The sequence below is a fragment of the Pelophylax lessonae genome (assembly GCF_965119305.1).
Source record: "Pelophylax lessonae genome assembly, chromosome: 8".
NCBI classification, from domain to species: domain Eukaryota; kingdom Metazoa; phylum Chordata; class Amphibia; order Anura; family Ranidae; genus Pelophylax; species Pelophylax lessonae.
In genome coordinates, this window is record NC_138775.1 from 254,478,201 (window position 1) to 254,503,415 (window position 25,215).

Sequence of the window (25,215 nt, forward strand, 5' to 3'; positions counted from 1 at the left end):
CCAGCCAGTAACCAAGTTGAGGTCTTGTTCAGCTTACATACTCATCTACAAGGAAATTAACTTTTTTCCACTTTGATCACTTATACGGTGCAGAAACAATACAGCTGGCCTAGTGTATGGGGTGGTGTGGTCCTGGGTGTGGGGTGGAGTGATTTTGAGCTCTTGGTGTGTTTTATTGTGGGTGGACATTTGTATATCTGGGAGAGATTTCACAGGTCCTCTTGTCATTACCAGGCACCTATTGTGTTTGTTTTTTTATGGTATGATATTTCCTCAATAAAGTATTTTTTGCTATTCTTTCACAAACCAGTGTTGAGCCATACTTTGCAACTTCTTAGATTTTTTTGTTTGTGAACTCCTGGATCCCTCTGACATTCTGGAGTGGTCCCCTCTCCTAAGCAGACCCCTGGGCGGTACTCACAACACTGTTTTTCTTTGAAACTTCTGCCCAGCAGCTCCGCTCGGTCCACAGCATACTGGATCCCTCTCCCAGCAGCTCAGCTTAACCTTCATCCTCTAGGCCAGTGGTTCTCAATTCCGGTCCTTGGGACCCACTAACAGGCCAGATTTTAAGTATTACCTTGGGGGATGCAGACTAGAATACTGCAATCACTGAGCAGCAAATGAGATCACCTGTGATGTAATTTAGTTATCTTGCAAACCTGGCCTGTTGGTGGGTCCCGAGGACCGGAATTGAGAACCACTGCTCTAGGCCGACTGCCCAGGACACCTTCACTAGCGCTGACAGGAAGAGAGAGACAGCCATCATCCTCCTCCTGGGACTCTGCTTCCTGTCAAAGACACTCTGTCATGCGCTCCCCTCAGACTTATATCCCATCCCAGGGTGCATTGCGGCAGGTTCTGCCCACTGAGACTGATATAAGCCCTGGTGTGCTATTGGTTGGGTTTCCTCCACTGTCCAACAAGAGCCCTTATTGGATACAGTGGGGAGACTCCAAAAGCTCAACAGACACACCTGGAAACACATGACAGTCTAGCTGAACAATGAGGCCCCCCTGATAAGCAGACAGGGCCACAATATAGTTTTCCAACCACCTACCTAGGAGGGTGCTACACCTCTATTTTCCATAATATTCTATTCTTTTTTTTTATGTTCTATCCTTTTATTTTATTTGCTATTCTATTCTATTCTACTCGGCTTTAGATTTGTTTTTTATGCTTATTTAGTGATGTCGGGTTAGACACCTGAGAATGTGAGTGCACTATTTTTTAATAAACTTTCAGCTGTTTTTAAAAGGGGTTCTTTTCTCTCACCTCTATATGTTGAGCTTCTGAGGACCTGAGACATCTATATTATCGGAGTGATCATCTATCTATTATATCATTGTACATTATAACGATTTTGTGTGGGATGTAAACATCCCTTGTAATAGGAATAGTGCATGACAGGTCCTCTTTACGGAGAGATCTGGGGTCAATAAGACCTCAGATCTCTCCTCCAGGCTGGAAAGCCTAAAATTAAAAATAAAAAAAACAATTTAGGCTTTCCAGCTTAAATCACAGCAGTATTCACAACTGCCAGGCTGGACGTGATGTCGTAACATCGCACCCGGGGCCTTGGAGAGTCATAGAGACTGCCGGGGACAATCTGGTCCTCTGTTTTCTCTATGGTGAACTTCCGCCACCACCGGATTTCCTTCTCTGGCTTGCTGATCGAACGGGCGAGCTGTTAGATGCCGCCTTGACGTCCCCTCCTGCCACTTGTAAGAACAATCAAAGACTAATTTAACAGCCGCTATGATTGTTCTTATGGTAAAGGGAATCGCGAGTTGAAAAAAATGATCTCTGAATGATGCCTGCAGTTGCACCCATCATTCAGATATCCCCACTCAAAGCCCAGGACGTCATATGACGTATTGTGGCATGGAAGTGGTTAGTATCACTAAAAGCAAAACTTTCTTTTAGTTTTGGATAGAGTGGAGAGGGATGAGAACCCCTGTCAGTTTTTACTGCTGTCTGTGGTCCCATTAGGGAGTTTCATCCTCTCTATTTGTCCTGGTTACCGTTATTTTTGAAAGTGAAAGTAAAAGTAAATCCCAAATTTTTGGTTGTCCCCAGAAAAGTAATAGAGGGGAAATCTTCCAATGGTGACACTAGTTCTGGTGACCCGGGGGTCCCCAAGATAATGCCTTAATTTGCAGGGATTTCCTCTCACTTCCTGTTTGGCTATGGGAAAGAAAATGAAGGTAAATCTCCCCAATGGGACAAAGATGGCAAAAATAAACCCTACAAGGGTTTAACCCTCCCATTCTCTATCCAGAATGAAAAAAAAAAAAAAAAAAAGTTTGCATACAGTTCCTTTCGCTGCCAGGTCTGTACGTCGTACGGACTTGAAAGCGGGGGGGGGGATATCACACACAATCCGGTGGTGTTGCTGCCCGATTGCTCTTACAAATCCTCGGTACCCCCCGCACGCATGCCCCCCGCCATGCTTACAGCAGGGCTCCACTTGCCCATCTGTGGGCCCGGGACTGACATTTTATTTATTTTAGGTACTTATATAGCGCTGTCAATTTACGCAGCGCTTTACATATACATTGTACATTCACATCAGCATAGCATAGCTCAACCTGACATAGCAGCACACGTCCGCTCTCCTCCCATTCTTGCTGTGACCAGGAAAGTGATGTCCATAACGTTACTTGTGGGTTAGCATCTAGGTGTCCCCGGCCCGCTCAGCCGGGAAGGAATGTTTTACAATGCGATCTGCATTGCAAAACATTCAGTGGAGTTCAAAGGAGACATACAGGGTCTTTTAAGACCCTGCACATCTTAATAAAGAGAATCTGTCACCTAAAAATGATCACTTTTTATCTCCTATGCGTTGAAAAAAGAAAAGTAAAGTAAAAAAAAAAAATTATTTTTACACCCAAGCACATAAAATACCCCCTCAAAAAGTTTTGAGGTCCCCCCCACCTCTACATATAGGCACGTACGGACGGGGGGTGCCCACACATGAAAAGGTTGATTAGGGTACACATGTTACATATGCCGCGCACGTCGGAGTGAGAGCAATAATTCTAGCACAAGAGCTCCTCCGTAACACCAAACTGATAGCTATAGTAGGCTTTTGAAGCGTGGCCTATAGAAATTAAAGGGTACTGAAGTTTGTCGCCATTTCACAGGCGCTCACAAATTTAAAGTGCTTGTAAAGTTACAAGCAATACTTTTGCCCATTACAGCCATTGTGTTTTAACTTACATGTCACTGTCTTTTATGTAGTCCAAATCTGCACCTTTTAGTAGTAATCGCTCGATGTTTAGTGAAGTGACGTCACCGGCACATGCGCATTTTGTCCCCCAGTCATGGCACGCTTACTGTGCCGTCTAATATATCCTCTTGCCATGCCTCTGTCATCAGCACTTGCGGCATCGCACTGCAGTATCGCGCTATTGTTGACCCATTGAGGATTTCCTGAAGGACCCCATGTGACTTGCTATGTCACATGGGGGTGTCAACCTCAGCCCTGATGATCAGTGGAGCGAGCAGATCCATATAACCTTTGCTGACTTTACAGTTTTATACACTGAGCGAAAACAAGGCTGGGCTGATTTCTAATGCACATGTGCAAGATTACAGGCAATCATGAAGGAAGATGGGCGAAAATCTACTCCGTGCTGGAAGCTGAATAGAGCAACCAATATGGCGCAGGCCTCGGCCAGGATACTCGGAAATTGAATGAAACTATAAAACTATTATGAAAGAAGCTTTTGGCAGAAATAACAATGCACTGTGCTATGTAAAGATTTAGACCACATGTGTCAAACACAAGGCCCCGAGGGTCGAATGCGGCCCTCCAGGCCATTTCATGTGGCCCTACCACCTCTCCTGCAGCTTCCCCTGCAGCTTCATGCAGGCAGCAGCACAAGTGGGGTGCGCTGTGATGTAAGGGAAGGCGGGGGAATCTTGACTTCTGATGGTGGGGGGCTCCTATAATCTGATGTAAGGGGGCTTGGGTTGCTCTGGACATCTGCTTACCATCAAAATGAGAATAACACAGTTCTATGCCAGTTGAAAAGGAGGGTCGCACACTGCTAGTATCATTCGCAAGAAACTTTATAGGAGACTTCTCAGAGAGAGCACCATGGCAGAACCATGTTCTGCCTGGGCATTCTCCAATAAAGCTTCTTGTGGGTGATAGCAGTGGTGTGCGACCCTCCTTTTTAGACATCATCTGCTACAGGAGTTTGAGTGGGCTCCATGCCAGTCTGCACCTGCCCTTCACAGCTTAAGTCTGTAGTAGTAATAATTGAATGTACAGTCAATTTTTTAATATGATAAATAGTAGATACATTTATATAGTCTTACAGATACAACTGGCCCTTTGAAGGCAACCATAGTGCTAATGTGGCCCGCAGTGAAATTGAGTTTGGCACCGCTGATTTAGACTATTGGCCTTATGTTTAATGATGGTTTTGCCAGTGTTCCGTGAAAATTCCCTACCCTCGTCACTTCCGGTGCACCTACGTCGCACCTACGTCATGGAACAGCTGAGCAGGTTACCATTGCGCATGCTCAGAGGTCCGAAGGGTAGGGAATTTTCACGGGGTAGTGTGCTGTAACGTTACACCGCATCAGCTGTTGCCGCGGAAACATTAAAACATCTCGGCTGCAACATGAAATCATCTCCGCTCCTACCCCTGTCACTTCCCTGATCTCGGCTACTAAATGTAAAAGCGGCGGGTCTATGAAAAATATAAATCACGGAGCCGAGATCTCCGTGATTTATATTTTCATAGACCCGCCGCTTTTACATTTAGTAGCCGAGATCAGGGAAGTGACAGGGGTAAGAGCAGTGATGATTTAATGTGGCAGCGGAGATGTTTTAATGTTACCGCGACAACAGCTGATGCGGTGTAACGTTACAGCACACTACCTCGTGAAAATTCCCTACCCTCCGGACCTCTGAGCATGCGCAATGGTAACCTGCTCAGCTGTTCCATGACGTAGGTGCACCGAAAGTGACGAGGTATGGAATTTTCACGAGGTATGGTTTTTTAACTTTACACCGGCTGAGTTTACTTCCTATTTAAGGGATTGGCTTGTTGGTTATCTGATTACTGGGCACAACCTCGTAATTTATTGCATTTGTTTGCCCTAAAATTCACTTTAGTGTGATTTTCACTGAAATTTGGCATTTCCTAGACCTTGGCGGCAATATCATGTGACATGTATATAAATGAGACTCCTAAGGTGGACTCTGATTGTAAGGGGACTCCAATGGGTTCCTGATATATGAGTGTAGCGTTACACCCCCCCCCCCCCCCCCCCAGGAGCCACTGGATACTGGGTCCTCCTATTCCTGCACATCCAGGCAACTTGCATTTCGGACTTTTATCCAGACACAAGTAATAAGTCCATGACCTTGTTTTAGTTGTTTTATTGGGGGAAACAACTTGGATAGGGTATAGGGATTGTGGAATGCCCAACTTTACTTCAAGAAACATCAGATGAGAACAACTTTCTTCTGTATATACAAAAATGAAGATCCTGGGCTTTACGCTCTCCGGAATAATCACAGTCTTTATGGATCAGTGGCAAAGATCTTTATGATCCAGGAGCTCTCAGTCCCCTTTAGTGAAAAAGCACCAAGTCCCAAACTGTATTCAGGAATATTTTTGTCTTCTCCTTAGAACCTCAAACAGTTCTGACACTTGCAGATGCTACCAGCCCGCCTGGCTGCCTTTACTACCAGTCCACCTTGCTGCTTCTGAAGAACGCCCCAGGACAAGGGATTGGGATTTAGCACAATGCAGTCCCTTAAAAGTATGCTACAGATCTTCCCATGCAAGCCCAGATGTCTTCTGCACAAGACCCAAAGGTAATGGAGATCCCTCTCTTAGGTTTTCATCTCCTACCTTTCCTCAGCTCCTGCCTGGAGGCAGAGCCCCCAAGACCCAAGGTCCCCTCTCAGGCCACGCAACAGCAACCTCAGCACTCCATCTTCCATCCGACTCCCCTGCTGGCAAGGTTCCACCATTTTGAAGGGCTGACCCAGCCACCCTGCCAGGCCCTCCACCTGGGGATTGGCAAGATTCCCTCAAGTATGCAGATCAGGACCACTAATTTCCAGAAGCTTCTCCAAGCTTCTAGATCTAAAGGGAATAACCAGAGACTTGTGCTTTAGAGCCATCCAGCCTGGCCTGCAGTTACCCAACCTAATTACAGCCTCACACAACTAACATGATTCATACCAAATAAATTTACCTACACTAGTTGTTTATTAGAGGATACTAGATGGAGTACTCTGACGGGGACTCTTATGTAAGGGGGAACTTTACTTTGTTTTTCTAAAGTTCTTTTCACTTTTCTATTAAATCATATCATGCTGATTCCAAAAATATCCATGTAAAGCTTATTCATTCTTTTATTATTCATTGATTTATTAAGAAAATATGTTTTCAGCCTGCAAATATGTGTTAAATTCACAATGTAGCCCTTGTAGTGAAAAGTTTGGAGACCCCTATGTTAGGGTCCCCTGTAATGCTACCAGTAGAATAGGGTGAGGGACACCTGGGGACGTTTCATTTTTGCTTGTTTTTAGCGCTGAAATCCTCTGTGCCCCCCTCTGAAAGGCAATGAGCTGCCATTATGGAAAATTAAGATGTTGGGATATGCCTGCAGACATGGTCTCTGTTCAGTGGCCAGAGGGAAATGTGAGCACTGCAGACTGAACCCTAAATCCTGAGAAGTAAATTCTGTCTCTTTATTCTTATTGGATGTTAGGAGAATTCTAAAAAGTGACATAGCTGCACATCTATGTTTAAAGACAGAAAATGGATATCCTAAACATCCTTAAAGGGAGCATGAGTTGGCTGATGCTCCTACTCTGTTCCCTTCCAGCAGGCCCAGTTTGCATCTTCTCTCCAGCCGGGGCTGCCTTCCCCCTCCTCATTGGGCTGTGGCGCTCTGTATGTGTATCACAAGCCCAGGGCTTTGGGCCCTAGCGTTCCTGCCCTCCCTGCTCCATACCTGTATCTCTGCTGGATTCTACGTTGCTGACCCTTGCTCGGGTTATAGTCTACTCTTTTGGATTGTGGCCGTCTTTGACCTGAGACTGTGTACTGGATTATGCTTATCTTCTGCCTCTCCTGACCTCAAAACCATCTTCTGGATTTTGTTTGCCTGCAGCCTGCCCTGGTGCCACAGCCCTTTCCTGACCTGCCCCAAGACTACAGGTACCCTTTCCTGTTATCTTTGCTCAGTCCCGGTGTCATTTGGCCTGGGACTATAGCATTGTGTACTAATACCTGGAGGCAAGAAAGTACATGCTTGTGTTAGGAATAGTGTGGGTGGTAGTGTTAGGGTTATAGGGAAAGTTTGTGTTAAAGTTGATGTGGGTGGTAGGGTTAGTGTTAGGGTTATAGTTAGTGCTTGTGTTAGGGTTAGTGTGGGTGGTAGGGTTAGTTTAGGATTACAAGGAGAGTTTGTGTTAAAGTTGGTGTGGGTGGTAGGGTTAGTGTTAGGGTTAACGTTAGTGCTTGTGTTAGGGTTAGTGTGGGTGGTAGGGTTAGTTTAGGATTACAAGGAGAGTTTGTGTTAACGTTTGTGTGGGTGGTGGAGTTAGTGTTAGGGTTATAGTTAGCGCATGTAGTAAGGTTAGTGTGGGTGGTAGGGTTAGTGTTATAGTTAGTGCTTGTGTTAGGGTTAGTGTGGGTGGTAGGGTTAGTTTAGGATTACAAGGAGAGTTTGTGTTAAAGTTGGTGTGGGTGGTAGATTTAGTGTTAGGGTTAAAGTTAGCGCATGTAGTAAGGTTAATGTGGGTGGTAGGGTTAGTGTAGGATTACAGACAGAGTTTGTGTTAGGGTTAGTGTGGGTGGTAGGGATAGTTTAGGTTTACAGGGAGAGTTTGTGTTAAAGTTGAGGGCAATGAACCAATGTGCTAACCAAAAAAATAATGAATAGATAAAGGGAGGATGGGTGGTAGGGTTACTTTAGGGTTACAGGGGGAGTTTGTGTTAGAGGGGGTTTGGGTGGTAGGGTTAGTGTTAAGGTCATAGTTAGTGCTCGTGTTAGGGTTAGTGTGGGCGGTAGGGTTACTTTAGGGTTACAGGTGGAGTTTGTGTTAGAGTTGGTGTGGCAGGTAGGGTTAGTGTTAGGGTTATAGGGTGAGTCTATGTTAATCTTACTGTAGGTGTATGTGTTAGATTTTGTGTTACAATCATAGATAGGGTGTATATTAGAGTGTATGTTACAGTACAAGGAGGGTCAGAATGAGGGTTAGTGATTATTGGAGGGACATTTAATCAGAAGACAATTGTGGTCATAATAGGGGTTGGTGGGATTAAAAAAAAAAAAAAAAAAAAAAAAAGTAAAACCGCCCATATGACTTAGCCGTATGATAGAAATAGAAAACATAATCCCAAAGAAGAATTTATTGGTGAGGACCTAAGAGAGCTGGAATCAGAGGATTAAAGGAGGTGACCAGGGGTCTTCGAGAGCTATAGCGCCAGAGAGAAAGAGCGGGAGAGATTTGTAGCACAACGTTCTTGGACTGTTTTCAGAGTTGGTGCAGCAGCTTCATCAAATGCTTATATAGCTTTAGCTTATTTCACTTACTTAGCCTGAATCCATGGGTGGATTCAGGCCTACTTCCCTCTTAGGAAGAATTCCAGGTATAGCCATAGTTACATAGCTTGGCTCCAGCTTGGACTTGTAACTATGCATATATCATACTTATGGAATCCCTTTAGAAGCTGGAAATCGCTGCAGTAGACACTACTAGTACAGTGATCTCCACTAGCTTTCAGGTAGAGATTTAACATTTCCAGAAATTTTGAAGCCATGGAAAAAACATTTTTTCTTGTTTTTTTTTCTGAAAAAAAAAAATGGGAATTTTCACGAAAAAAAAAAATCAGTGTGGTGTCGTTTACAAATTGAAAGTCATTTTGTTATACTAGGAAGGTGAAATATAGTGTATATGTACCACTGACTTTTAATGGAATATAGTTGTATCTGGACCTCTTAGCAGTGGTGTGGCGCTTCAATTTCAATTCCCATTACATAGGCTGAGATTATGTCATCAGCTGCAGGCAGGAGGAGGCATTTACTCAATTTCTCCCCAGTGATCAGACCACCGCATCGTAGTTTTGTAACAGTCATAAGGTAAGTGAGTGCAGCAGGGGCTGCTCTTTTGGGAGTTATTATCTAAGGTTCCGTTCTCATCTTTCAGTGTCTAGTGCTTTAACGGGCATTGTGGCAGCTGCCAATGTACCAGCCAATGGCGAGTACTAAATAAGGCACTGATTGCCTGCCAGGTAAAAAATGGATTTCCACTGGCAGCGATATTCTCCTTAGACAGAAGGAAGACAATTAGGCAAACTTAGTCATGAAATCAGGGGAAAGCTGAAATGTTACTTTTAGCAGTTTAAGGCCCCTTTCACACTTGTGCTACTTGTCCTGCGACTTGGGGCTTCAAAGTCGCATGACAAGTCGTACTCCATGATTTCCAATGTGTACTGTTCATATCTGTGCGACTTCATGTCGCAGTGACTTCAAAGTAATCCCTGCACTACTTTGGTCAGAGTTTGATGCGTTTTGAGGTCCAAAGACCTCAAGATTACACAGGCATTGCTTCAGGTCCAGTCAAAATCGTGGCAAAATCGCAGAAAAATTGCGTGACTTTTAGGTCACACATGTGTGAAAAGGGACTAAATTAAACAATCCATTTAAAGTTAACTTTTTTAGTAACTTTATAAGCCCACATGAATAAATTCCTGATATGTTATAGTGTATACAGCAGGGCTTGACAAATTTGCCTGAAATCTAGGAGCCAGCTAAAAAAGTTAGGAGCCAGTTTTTTTGTTTTTTTAAACAAACAACCAAGCTTTACATCCAAAACAATAACATACTAAATTTATACATAAAGACAACTAGAACCCCACTCTCCTCTACAGTGCAATCTGATGGAAACAGACTGTCTGTCTGTTTCCATCCGATGCCATCTGATCCAATCCACGGGATGGATAGAAAATAGAACCACCACCCGTCTGTTTTTGGCGGACAAGATCAGATGGCAGCAGATTACCGCTCCATAGAGGAGACTGAAGGGTCCGATCAGGTCTGCCTGAAAAACTGACAGGCGGATCTGATCAGACAGCCCGTATGAAAGGGGCCTTCGGCTGTGTGGCTGTGGCATGGCGATGAGGGAAAAAAAAAAAAAAAAATATATATATATATACATATATATATATATATATATATATATATATATATATATATATATATATATATATAATTTTTTTTATTAATAATAATTGAAAAAAAAAAAGAAATTTTTTTTTATAATAATTGAAACAAAAAGAATAAATTATTATTTTTTTTAATAATTTAAAAAATAAATAAATAATAATAATAATAACCACACTCCCTGTCCACTTACCTTTAACCACTTACTGCCCGCCCGCCGTCATATGACGGCGGGACGGTGCGGCTATTATCCTGGGCGGACGTCATATGACGTGACGCTGGCGCGCCGCCGTGCACTGCCGGTGTCGGGGTGTCCCCGGGACACCCCCCGTCACCGGCAGGGGGGAAACAGCCACTGGGCGTGGCTGTTTCCCACGTGATCGGCTGTGTTCCAATGACACAGCCGATCACAATGGAGGCGGCCGGGAGATGACCGCGCATGCGCGATCGGGAGCGCGCATCGCGGTCATGTCGGTGGCACTGTGTTCCGTAGGAACACAGCTGTCACTGGCAGTAGTAAACAGTCACTGATAGTGACTGTTTACTATGTGATCGGCTGTGAATCCATTCACAGCCGATCAGAAAATGTAAACAAAGAGCAGTAACTCACTGTTACTAGCTCTTCTCTCCTCATACAGTTTCCAGTATGAGGGGAGAAGAACTAGAAATAGTGAGTTACTGCTCTGTGTACCTGCAAAAGTAAAATCACACCAATAAAGGCCCCCCCCAATGTCCCCTGTCACCCAACAGTCACCTCATCAGTGCCCAGAAATTGACACCCATAACGTTCACATGTGAGCGCAGCGATCGCGGGCAGAATCACCGCGATTCTGCCCGCAATCCGGAAATCATTGCAAATTGCGGGACGCCTGTGCGTTGCCCGTTTTTTGCAATAGCACCCCAAACGCTGTGCAATGTTGCCGCCATTTCCGCCTGCCGAATCGCGGTAACATCGCGCAAACAACGCATGACGCCCAAAAAAGGTACAAGAGCTTCTTTGGGGCGTCATGCGTTGTTTGCGTGATGTTACCACGATTCGGCAGGCGGAAATCACAGCAACATCGCACAGCGTTTGGAGTGCTATTGCAAATCACGGGCAACGCACAGGCGTCCCGCAATTTGCAATGATTTCTGGATCACGGGCAGAATCGCAGTGATTCTGCCCGCGATCGCTACGCTCACATGTGAACATAGCCTAAAATTCACCGGTCACCAGAGACTGCCATCAGTACCGCCGTGCACCATCGCCCGTCACCTGTCACCCATCAGTGACCATCACCTGTCACCCCATCAATCACCGTCACCTGTCACCCCATCAGTCATCGTCACCTGTCACCCCATCAGTCATCGTCATCTGTCACCCTATCAATCATCGTCACTTGACACCCCATCAGAGATCGTCACTTGTCACCCCATCAATCATCGTCACATGTCACCCCGTCAGTGATTGTCATCTGTCACCCCATCAATCATCGTCACTTGTCACCTCATCAATCATCGTCACCTGTCACCTCATCAGTCATCGTCACCTGTCACCCCATCAGTCATCGTCACCTGTCACCCCATCAGTCATCGTCACCTGTCACCCCATCAGTCATTGTCACCTGTCACCCCATCAGTCATTGTCACCTGTCACCCCATCAGTCATCGTCACCTGTTTGCCATATACATGCAATCACTTACTGACCGCCTAACGACTATATGTGTCGGCCATTAAAAGCTAAATACTGGGGTTATGGCAGCAGATAGCCCCCATAACCCCGGTATTTTTTGAAACGGCGGGCGGTCGGCTTTCAGATAAGGGTGGTCCCAGTGGCGGATTCGCCGCGGAAGTACCCTTACGGTGCAGGGGAAGAGGTGCTCCCCCCCCCTCCTGCCGCGTCCCAGACGTTTTCCCAGCTTACCGGACCCGCCGGCAGCGGGGAAAACTATCCGGTCCCGGATCCTCAGAGACAGGAAGTCGAGTGAGGGCAAGATGGCCCTCACTCAACTCTATGGTCTTGGAGGACCGGAGCTACGTCAAAAGACGTTGCCTAGCAACCGGTTTAAAGGGCCGCTTTTTTTTTTTGCTTTTTTTTTTTTCCTCTTTCAACAATTTTTTTTTTTTTTTTCTTGTTTAGTGTAGTTGTGAGGTGTGAGGTCTTTTTGATCCCAGATCTCACAATAAAGAGGACCTGTCATGCCTATTTCTATTACAAGGGATGTTTACATTCCTTGTAATAGGAATAAAAATGATCAAAACATTTTTTTTTTAAACTGTGTAAAAATAAAAAAATAATAAATAAAATAAATAGGAAAAAAAAAAAAAAATTAAAGTGCCCTGTCCCCGTTAGCTCTCGCGCAGAAGCAAACGCATATGAAAGGCCCGCCCACATATGTAAACGGTGTTCAAACCATACATGTGAGGTATCGCCACGATCGTTAGAGCGAGAGCAATAATTTGAGCCCTAGACCTCCTCTGTAACTCTAAGCTAGTAACCTGCAGAAATTTTTAAAATGTTGCCTATGGGGATTTTTAAGTACCAATGTTTGGCGCCATTCTGTGAGCATGCGCAATTTTGAAGCATGACATGTTGGGTATCTAATTACTCGGCGTAACATTATCTTTCACATTATGGAAAAAAATTGTGCTAAATTTACTGTTTTCTTATTTTTTAGTTCAAAAAAGTGAATTTTTCTCCAAAAAATCGCATCTGGAAGACTGCTGCGCAAATATGGTGTGCTAAAAAATATTGCAACGATCTCCATTTTATTCTCTAGGGTCTCTGCTAAAAAAAAATATATAATGTTTGGGGGTTCCAAGTAATTTTCTAGCAAAAAAAATGATTTTAGCTTGTAAACACCAAGTGTCAAAAATAGGCCCAGTCTTAAAGTGGATAAATGGACAACTTTGTGTAAAGCGCTACTTGCATGTTAGGCCTATGTATGTGGCCAGGCTGTGAAAAAGTGTTACATATGTGGTATCGCCATACTCAGGAGGAATAGCAGAATGTATTTTGGGGTGCAATTTTTGCTATGTACATGCTATGTGTTAGAAATATTGCATAAATGGACAGCTTTGTGTAAAAAAAACTTGTGGAAAAAAATGACATATTCAAAAGGCTCATTATGCCTCAAAAATTATACGTTGGGCTGTTTGCTTTCCAAAATGGGGTCATTTTATGGGGGTTTCCATTGTCCTGGTGCTCCAGGGCCTTCAAAAGTGCGATAGGTTGTCAGGAAATTATATGTGTAATTTGTGCTCCTAGAATGCCGGACGGGGCTACTTGAATGTTAGGCCTCTGTATGTGGCCAGGCTGTGAAAAAGTCTCACACATGTGGTATTGCCATACTCAGGAGGAGTAGTAGAATGTGTTTTGGGGTGTAGTTGCAAGTATACATGTGCTGTGTGAGAGAAATAACCTGTTAATATGGCAATTTGTAAAAAAAAAAAAAAAAAAAAAATCTTCATTTTGCAAAGAGTTGTGGGAAAAAATGACAACTTCAAAAAACTCACCATGCCCCTTATTAAATACCTTGCAATGTCTACTTTCCAAAAAGGGGTCATTTGGGGGGTATTTGTACTTTCCTGACTTTTTAGTGTCTCAAGAAATGAGATAGGCCGTCAGTACATCAAGTGTGATCAATTTTCAATGAATAGCACCATAGCTTGTGGACTCTATAACTTTCACAAAGACCAAATAATATACACTTATTTGGGTTATTTTTACCAAAGATAAGTAGCAGTATAAATTTTGGCCAAAATTTGTGAAGAAAAATGACTAATTTGCAAAATTTTATGACAGAAACAAAGAAAAATGCGTTTTTTCACAATATTTTCAGTCTTTTTTTATTTAAAGCACAAAAAATAAAAAACCCAGTATTGATCAAATACCATCAAAAGAAAGCTCTATTTGTGTGAAAAAAGGACACAATTTTTGTATGGGTACAGTGTTGCATGACTGAGTAATTCTCAGTCAAAGTGTGAGAGCGCTGAAAGCTGAAAATCGGTCTGGGCAGGAAGGGGGTGAAAGTGCACTGTAGGCAAGTGGTTAAGCAAAGGTAAGTGGAGAGGGAGATGAGGCCTGCAAAAACTTCCCTCTCATCTCCTCTTGGGAAGGAGATGGACAGGCATTGAGGACAGGCAGGGTAAACAGCTAAATAGTGACTGCTTCTCAAACTCCCGGCCACCACAACAGGGCGCCAGTTCCCCGTTCTCTCAGTGAAGAAGGCCGAAAAGCCGCGGCCTCAATTATCGGATGGCACGGTAGTCCGTGCACTCGGGGAGTGGGTGGGGGGGGGCGCAAAAGGGACAGGACACCTCCTGCAGTGCACCCCAGGCACCAGGTCCCTAATTCTAGTCGCCAATGCGACCTGGCGCCCGGGGTTTGTCGAGCCCTGGTATACAGCAATGGTATAATTTTTCAAAAGCTCTACATGTTATTATTAAAAGCCATCCAAGTGACTTTGTCTAGGCTGCGGTGATGCTATCAGCTGTGGGCAGGAGAAAGCATTTCCTTAGTCCCCTCTCCTCCAGTAATCAGATTACAACACCGTAACTTTGTAGCAATATACATAAGTTATATGTATAATAAGGTGAGAAGCTGCAGCTGGGGCTGAGATGATGTCATCAGTTTTCTGCAGGCAGGAGGAAGTATTTCCCCAGTCTTCTCTCTCTCAGTGATCAGACTGCAACATTGTAACTTTGTAGTGAGATAAAGGGTGAGAGGCTGGAGCTGGGGCTAGAAGGATGTCAACAGTTTTCTGCAGGCAGGAGGAAGCATTTCCTCAGTCTCCTCTCCCCCAGTAATCAGAATGCAACATTGTAAAGCAACAAGGTGAGAGGCTTCAGCAGGGTCTGATCTTTGTCAGACATTTGTGAACACAGCCAAGAAATTTTTTGGAAATAAATCCCACTGTCCCTATTTCCTCTTCAGCTGTCCCTCTTTTGGTATGATATATAAACCTGTAGGAAATACACCAGCAAAAATGCTATTTTTTACACCAGCAAAAGTGCACTAAACCTTTCAGCAATTTCTAAGTTTTGCATCTATTACATTAAATTGCCAGCATAAAGGAAAATTTGTGAGAGAAAAACACTTGTAGGTTTAACCAATCTATTTCTATATATAGATTCTCCATTAGTTGCCATCCGTGTCCCCACTGGGGAAATTTCCCTTCACTTCCTGTTCCATAGCCAAAACAGGAGGTAAGAGGAAATTTCTCCAATGTGAGGAAATCTCTGGTTTTCACCAGAACTAGTGTCCCTATTGGAAGATTTCCCCTCTATTCCTGTTCTGGCGACAACCCAAAATTTGGGCTTTTCGTTTACTTTTGGTAATAACAGTGAACAGGGCAAATAGAGAGGATGAATCTCCCTAACAAGGGAACAGGCAGTATTAAAGAGGAGCTCCAGCCCCCCCAACAAAAAATTAGAAGTCAGCAGCTACAAATACTGTAGCTGCTGACTTTTACTATTAGGGCACTTACCTGTCCAGGGATTCCGCGGTGTCCACGCCCAACCGTCTCTCGGGTGCTGGGGCTGCCATCTTGGGTAAGAGAACCTGGCAGTGGAGTGGTGAGGGCCGCGGCAAACTCAGCAGGAAGTGGGAGCGGATACCTATCAAAACCAGGTGGCTGCTCATCCCCCCCCACAAGATGTCAAATGTGGCACTGGAGGGGGAGGCAGACAAACAGAGCCTCCCCTTTCGGGTGGAGCTTTGATTTAAGAACCAGGCCGGGAGTTCTAATCCCTCTCCCCTCCTATGAAAGAAAACAGAAAAGTCTTACCTTTAGTTATACATTAATTACTACAAGCTATATCTTGATCTGGATAAAAGGGAGACTTTAGACAACAAAATTACAATTTACAGTTAAAAAAAAAGTTTATTTTCTGATGAATTTTCAGTGATCTCTGCAGCTAATGAAATGGCAAATGACAATAAAAATTCTGATTGAACCCTCTACCCACTGCTATACATCCTTACATTTTTCTGCAAACTCTGCATGAAAACAGGGATTTTGGTTCACATGCTTTCCAAAGCATGTTTAAGCCGGCCAACTGCGTCAAAGTAATCCCTCTCTGGCCAGTCCCTACTCTAATCTACTCTACAACATGCAAATCATTCCTGCTCACACATGTGTTGTGATTGGCAGAGTTATTCTGACATAATGTAGGCTGCATCTATGTCTAGAAGTTGATTTGCTTTTCCTTTGGGCATTTTAAATGCCTTTTGTTCTATTTTACACCTGTGGAGTTTTAGGTGCGCTCTCTCAAACTAACCCCCCCCCCCCCCCCGTCTTGTTGATTGACTGTGTATATGGGCATTTCATATATCTTTTTCCCTATTTCAGAAGCAGAGGGGCTACCCATGAAATTTTTGGTGGGCACCTACTCCCCTACCTCTCATTTTTGCCACATCTCAGCAATTCAGCTGTTTTTTCTTCTATTGTAATTGTATTGGTTACAATATAGTTACATAGTAAGTCTGGTTGAAGAAAGACACAAGTCCATCTAGTTCAACCAATAAAAGGGAAAAATCATACAATCCTATACCCACAGTTGATCCAGAGGAAGGCAAAAAACCCCAGCAAAGCATGATTCAATTTGCTCCAACAGGGGAAAAAATTCCTTCCTGACTCCTCGAGAGGCAATCGGATATTCCCTGGATCAAGTCTACCTATAAATGTTAGTATCCAGTATGTGCAATGATGTGTTGGCGCCAGGCGGCACCATTTTTAAATCTAAGGCAACCCAGATGAGCGGCCCTCGCACCAACCGGCCCACCGAGAGAAGTCCCAGTTCTCCCGATTAGTCAATTCGGGCCTGATTACAGCTCATCACTGGGCACCAGTTCCCCTGTACCATGCCCGCAGCCCCGCATTCACCTGTACCATGCCCGCAGCCCCACATTCTCCTGTACCATGCCCGCAGCCCGGCATTCCCCTGTACCATGCCCGCAGCCCCGCATTCCCCTGTACCATGCCCGCAGTCCCGCATTCTCCTGTACCATGCCCGCAGCCCCGCATTCTCCTGTACCATGCCCACAGCCCCGCATTCTCCTGTACCATGCCCACAGCCCCGCATTCTCCTGTACCATCCCCGCAGCCCCGCATTTTCCTGTACCATGCCCGCAGACCCGCATTCCCCTGTACCATGCCCGCAGACCCGCATTCCCCTGTACCATGCCCGCAGCCCCGCATTCTCCTGTACCATGCCCGCAGCCCAGCATTCCCCTGTACCATGCCCGCAGACCCGCATTCCCCTGTACCATGCCTGCAGACCCGCATTCTCCTGTACCATACCCACAGCCCCGCATTCTCCTGTACCATGCCCACAGCCCCGCATTCTCCTGTACCATCCCCGCAGCCCCGCATTCTCCTGTACCATGCCCGCAGCCCAGCATTCCCCTGTACCATGCCCGCAGACCCGCATTCCCCTGTACCATGCCCGCAGCCCCGCATTCTCCTGTACCATACCCACAGCCCCGCATTCTCCTGTACCATGCCCACAGCCCCGCATTCTCCTGTACCATCCCCGCAGCCCTGCATTCTCCTGTACCATGCCCGCAGACCCGCATTCCCCTGTACCATGCCCGCAGCCCCGCATTCTCCTGTACCATGCCCGCAGCCCCGCATTCTCCTGTACCATGCCCGCAGCCCAGCATTCCCCTGTACCATGCCCGCAGACCCGCTTTCCCCTGTACCATGCCCGCAGCCCGCATTCTCCTGTACCATCCCCGCAGCACCGTATTCTCCTGAACCATGCCCGCAGACCCGCATTCCCCTGTACCATGCCCGCAGCCCCGCATTCCCCTGTACCATCCCCGCAGCCCCGCATTCTCCTGTACCATGCCCGCAGACCCGCATTCCCCTGTACCATGCCCACAGCCCCGCATTCCCCTGTACCATGCCCGCAGCCCCGCATTCTCCTGTACCATGCCCGCAGCCCAGCATTCCCCTGTACCATGCCCGCAGACCCTCTTTCCCCTGTACCATGCCCGCATCCCGCATTCTCCTGTACCATCCCCGCAGCCCCGTATTCTCCTGTACCATGCCCGCAGACCCACATTCCCCTGTACCATGCCGGCACCCCCGCATTCTCCAGTACCATCCCCGCAGCCCCGCATTCTCCTGTACTATCCCCGCAGCCCCGCATTCTCCTGTACCATGCCCGCAGACCCGCATTCCCCTGTACCATGCCCGCAGCCCCGCATTCCCCTGTACCATGCCTGTTGTGATGTCCACTATTTTCAATGTAATTCTTTTTTAGGTGGGGCTATGGTGGGAAAGGAAGAAGGATGGTGAATGGAGATAGAGGGGAAAATGAGAGGGCAAAGAGGTTGAGAGATAAAATTGATTAAGGTTAAAAATTAGGTGGGGAGGTTATGAGGGGAAGAGAAGGGAGAGGTTGAGCTTGAAGAAGGAGAGGGTGGACATGAAGAGGGAGGGGAGCAAAGGGGACTTTCGGAAAGGGGAGAGGAGAGGATGGGATATATATGTATAGATACATATATTATATATGTTGATCATATCCCCCCTTAATTTCCTCTTCTTAAAGGATGCAATGGCTGTCAAACTGCGGGCTTTTAAAGGGCTGACTACGCCATTTCTGCACCCCCCCACCCCCCACAGAGGCAGCCATAATGTAAACTTACTGTCATCATAACAACAATCCCTAATACATTGTAAGGGCAAGTGCAGATTGCCCTTACTATGTATTAGGGATTATTGTTATTATGATGGAAAGTTTACATTATGGCTGCTTCTGCGGGGGGAATGCGGAAATGACGTAGTCAGCCATTTAAAAGCCCACAGATTGACAGCAATTGTGTCCTTAAGATTAAGGTTATAAATTGGGTGGGGAGACTATAGAGGGAAGAGAAGGGAGAGGTTGGGCTCGAAAAAGAAGAAGAGGGTGGACGTGAAGAGGAAGAGGAGGAGAGGAGACTATCGGAAACAGGAGAAGAGAGGATGGGATATATATGTATATAAACATATATTACACATGTTGATCATATCCCCCCTTAACCACTTTACTACCAGTCACGTAACCTCTACGTCGGCTGACTTTGAGTGGTTATACCGGGATGATGCCTCTAGCTAGAGGCATCATCCCGGTACCGTTGTTTGAAGCCGACGGTCGGCTTTCCGTCGGTAACGATCGATGCGGCTCGGGAGCCGCTCGATCGTTACCAGGGGGGGGCGGGAGGGGACGTCCCCCCCCTCCCGCCGCCTTCCGCGGCTTTGCTCGGGGCTACCGTCCCACCGGGAGCCCCGAGCACCCAGCCGGCACGTCCGCCGGCTGGATGGAGTCCCGATGAATGCCGGAAACGGCATCGATCGGGTCTCCGATGACGTAACCCGGAGGCGGCGTCCATGACGTCACGTCCGGGTTACTGTGCTGCAAAAGGCGGCAGATTTGAAAAACGGCTGTATGCAAAAATGCCGTTTTCGGCGTTTTGCATACAGGGAAGTGTAGTGGAGGGGTCTAGGGTCTTTTAGACCCTCGATCTCTCCATAAAGTGTACCTGTCACGACATATTGCTGTCACCAGGGATGTTTACATTGCTTGTGACAGCAATAAAAGTGATCAGATTTTTTTTTTTTTAAAAACCTGTAATAAAGTTTAAAAAAAAAGAAAAAATAAATAGGAAAAAAAAAAAAAAAAAATTTAGCCGTCCCCGTCACCGTTAGCTCGCGCACAAAAAAAAACGTATACGCAAGTCGAGCCGCAAATGAAATCGCTGTTCAAACCACACATGTGAGGTATCGCCGCAATCGCCAGAGCGTGGGCAATAATTAAAAAAAAAGAGCTACACTCTAACTCTAAACTGGTAACCGTTAAATAAATTTAAAGCGTCGCAGATTGAGATCTCTATTGACCGTAGTTTGTCGCCATCCCACGGGGGGGGCGCAATTTTAAACCGTAACATGTTTGGTATCTATTTACTCGGCGTGACATCATCTTTCACAATATACAAAAAAAATGGGCTAACTTTACTGTTTAGTATTTTTTAAATGCAGTGAAATGTGATTTTTCAAATTTTTGCCAAAAAAATGGCGTTTTAAAGACCGCTGCGCAAATACCGCGTGACAAAAAATTTTGCAATGACCGACATTTTATTCTCCAGAGTCTTTGCTAAAAAAATATATATAATGTTTGGGGGTTCTAAGTAGTTTTCTAGGAAAAAATACTGGTTTTAACTTGTGAACAAAAAGTGTCCGAAATAGGGCTGGGGCTAAAGTGGTTAATCTCCTCTTCAGGATGCAATGCTTGTGAAACTGCGGGCTTTTAAAGGGCTGACTATGTAATTTCCGCATCCCCCCACCCCTCCGCAGAGGCAGCCATAATATAAACTTACCATCATCAAAACAATAGTCTCTAATACATTTTAGGGGCAAGTGCAGATTCCCCCTACTATGTATTAGGGATTATTAATATTATGATGGTAAATTTACATTATGGCTGCCTCTGCGGGGAATGCAGAAATGATAGTCAGCCCTTTAAAAGCCCACAGTTGGACAGACATTGCATCCTGGAGATTAAGGTTGAAAATTGGGTGGGGAGACTATGGAAGGAAGAGAAGGGAGAGATTGAGCTTGAAGAAGGAGAGGGTGGATGTGAAGTGGCAGGGGAGCTATCGGAAAGAGGAGAAGAGAGGATGGGAAGGAAACAGAGGAAGTAGAAGAGCTTGAAGAGGAAGAAGGAGAGGCTGGACATAAAGAGGGAGAGAGGGGAGTATCATGGGGGGGATGAGATAGGATGAGGTAAAAGTAGAGGAAATAGAGGAGGAATCAGGAGAGGGTGGGCGTGAAGTGGAAGGGGAGGAGAGAGGACTATCAGAAGGAGAGAAGAGAGAGGATGGGATGGAAACAGAAGAAATAGAAGAGATAGAAGAAGAGGAAGAAGGAGAGGAAGTAGGAGGGGAGGGAAGAATGAGTGGGGGAGAAGAAGGGGGGGAAGTAGGAGGGGAGGGAAGAATGAGTGGGGGAGAAGAAGGCGGGGAAGTAGGAGGGGAGGGAAGAATGAGTGGGGGAGAAGAAGGGGGGGAAGTGGGAGAGGAGGGAAGAATGAGTGGGGGAGAAGAAGGGGGGGGAAGTGGGAGGGGAGGGAAGAATGAGTGGGGGAGAAGAAGGGGGGGAAGGAAGAATGAGTGGGGGAGAAGAAGGGGGGAAAGTAGGGGGGGAAGGAAGAATGAGGGGGGGAGATGGTGGAAGGAATGAAGAATAGGTGGGGAGATGGGTGGATGATAAGAAGGGGGCTGCTAAGGCCCTCCTCATTCCAGATGCACGTCCTTCACGTGGTATCGTTTCGTGCATTGCCATCCCAGGTGCGAACATCTTCTTCATATCTGCAGACAGATCTTTAATTATGCACTTCAGCATGTAGCACGCAATCCTGTAGGATACATAAAGGTCAGGTAAATAACTATGTTTAAAAAGCAATCAAAATGTCTGAAATAACAAGCAAGTGCTAAATCTATGTAAAACGAATGTTCACTTTTGGATAACTGCTGGTGGACCCAATTATCATTGAATGTACTGAAGGAGTGTGACAACCTTGTTTGGGTTTGTAGTAAGGGGACTCAGCAAAACTGTGAGACTTGCTAAGGTGGTATTCCCATTTGGTGACCCAAAAAGATAAGAAACTTGACCTGTAATTGAACTCGCTAGCACTCTCAATGCGGGTAAAGCTGGCCTAAATCCATCCAAAGGACAGTATGGTAATCTAACATATAGAATGTTATTTTCCAGCAGTAAAAAGTTGTTAGGTGAACCTTTACAACTTTAGAGTGATAACATGAAGAGTGGACCAGGGACACACGCAGTATGAACAAATATCGGGGGCTCGGAAATGGTAAACGATGGCATGAAAACCTGTATCCTGCGCGATGTGTCACATTTATGTTTTTATTTATTTAAAGAATAAAGAGGGTAAAATAATTTGTCTGCATGAGCTTTAGTAAGTGCCGGTTCACACTGATCCGACTTGGTCGCCTGACAAGTAGCTTCCAGTGCTGTGCAATGGAACTGTTCTAATCAGAGCGACTCAAGTCGCTCCGACTTAGAAAAAGGTTCCTGCACTATTTTTTTGCAAAGTCGGAGCGACTTGCATTGACTTCCATTATGAGAAGCCGTTGCAAGCCGCGGTGCATGGGCGATTTCATTAGTCGCCCGAAGTCGGGGCGACTTTGAGTTGGATCAGTGTGAACCGACACTAAACCCTGTAAGTGAACTATGGTTAGGCAATATGTAAGAAAAGTGTAAAAATAACTTACGATATCTCCATTTCTAGTCCAAGATGCCGTAGACGCAGCAGCCGCTGAAGCATCAGCAGCCACTGTCGCAGCTGCTGCAGCCGCCGCAGCCGCCGCAGAGAGATGATTGGTAGCAGGCTCATGTCAAAATTCATTGTGCCAAAATCTGTCGGTCCAGAATTCTTCTTTCCAGGATTAATGTTGTGGTTGGAAGGTTGGTTATCATTGGGAAGAACCAGCCTTGTTGGAGGCGATCCTGCCTCATTGACCTGTAATAAAGTGCCATTTGGTTGGCTGGTGGAAATGTCAAATCCATCTGGAGATTCACCTGTGTGGAGGAGATGAGAAAAGTCACATTTACAATCATCATCTGGAACATGAACACAAGAACTTAGCAAAAAAACATATACTGAAATCTAAATCCTCCTGGGTGGTAGGGGTGGTAGTGGTGGTGGTGGGGGGGGGGTGGGTACAAGCATGCAAACTTCACTGAATGCTTGTTCTAGGTCACTCACTAGGTAGTGAGAATATGATGAGGGCATCTACCCCAGGGTCGGTGCCAACAAGTCCAGTAAAAGCAGTACCTTTATTACTATGGGGACAGATATTATTTAAAAAAGGTACTGTGTTGGACAAACCATTGAACTGGTAAATTTGATGGAACTGGGAGATTTTAGTTCACCAAAATTTTCCTGTGACCTTTCTGTGAAATACATTGTGCTACAAAAACCCCTACGGGCTTGTTCAGCCCTTGCAGACCCTCTGAAAAGTGATCCATGGTGGATCGCTTTCAGAGGTCTTTGACAGCCATAGCCGTCGGCAGTCATCATTGTGTTCTGCTGGCAAGAAAGGCTTTTGGCCACACAAAAGGGCTGCGGAAGGAATTCTCCCATCAACACGGACCTTGTTGATTGGGGAATCAAGTCGTTTTCCTTCCTTTCACCCATGGCAGAAGGAAAGAAAATTGTATAATCTATGACTTGCCTAAACAGATTGCCCTTATTGGTAATTAGGAACTGGATTTGTTCCACTTTCTTAGTTTAGAAGAGTGGAGCAGGCTTTATGTCTGCACCGCACTTGTTTATTCCTCCATTACCACTATAATTGGAATTGTTTTGAATGCATATATATTTACACATTTTTATTTAATTTATTTCATTATAATGTATCTAATAAATATTTAGTTAATTAAACATTGAATAAATATTCATTTAAATAAAAAATATATTTATTATATATGCCTTTATTTTTATTTTATTGTTTTATTTCAGTGTTACTTTTAATGCTATTCACTGATTATGAGTTTTATATATATATAAATTTTTGAAAAGTCGAGCAGGCTTTATGTCTGCATCACCCATCACCAATATAAATGTGCAAATATATATGCATTCAAATAAATTCTAATTATACTGGTGATGGGTGATGCAGACATAAAGCCTCATCCACTTTTCTAAAATTGATATAGAAGAAAAAAAATCTCATGATCAGTGAATAGCATTAAAAGTGACACTGAAATTAAAAAAAAAAAAAAAAAAAAGTGCATATTTATTAAATACATTTTTTATTTAAATTAATATTTATTCAATTTTAAATTAACTAAATATTTATTAGATACATTATAATAAAAAATAAATACATTGTGCAAATATATAAATTTACTTATAGTTAGTTTAATAAATATTGAATTAATTAAAAATGTAATAAATATTTATAAACTATTTTTAAGTGATTATTTATTTCATTAAATAAAAATAATACATATTTGTTTAATCATTTTGCACTTATTTTTTTCAATTTCAGTGCCACTTTTAACAATTTTCACTGATTATGAAGTTGTCTAAATATATGTTTCGAGCAGCTTTATTTGCTCCTATTGGTAATTAGGAACTGGATTTGTTCCACTTTCTTAGTTTAGAAGAGTGGAGCAGGCTTTATGTCTGCACCACACTTTGTTTATTCCTCCATTACCACTATAATTGGAATTTATTTTAATGCATATATATTTACACATTTGTTATTATTAAATGTATTTAATTATAATATATCTAATAGATATTAAGTTAATTAAAAATTGAATAATAATTTATTTAAATAAAAAATATATTTATTAAATGTGCCTTTATTTTTATTTTTTTTATTTCAGTGTCCCTTTTAATGCTATTCAATGATTATGAGGTTTTTTTTTTATATATATATATATATATATATATATATATATATATATATATAAATTAGAATTTATTTGAATGCATATATATTTGCACATTTATAGTGGTGATGGGTGATGCAGACATACAGTAAAGCCTGCTCCACTTTTCTAAAATTGATATATTAAAAAAATGTCATGATCATCGAATAGCATTAAAAGTGACACTGAAATAAAAAAAAAAAAAAAAAAAAAGTGCATATTTATTAAATACATTTTTTATTTAAATTAATATTTATTCAATTTTAAATTAACTAAATATTTATTAGATACATTATAATAAAAAATAAATACATTGTGCAAATATATAAATTTACTTATAGTTAGTTTAATAAATATTGAATTAATTAAAAATGTAATAAATATTTATAAACTATTTTTAAGTGATTATTTATTTCATTAAATAAAAATAATACATATTTGTTTAATCATTTTGCACTTATTTTTTTCAATTTCAGTGCCACTTTTAACAATTTTCACTGATTATGAAGTTGTCTAAATATATGTTTCGAGCAGCTTTATTTGCTCCTATTGGTAATTAGGAACTGGATTTGTTCC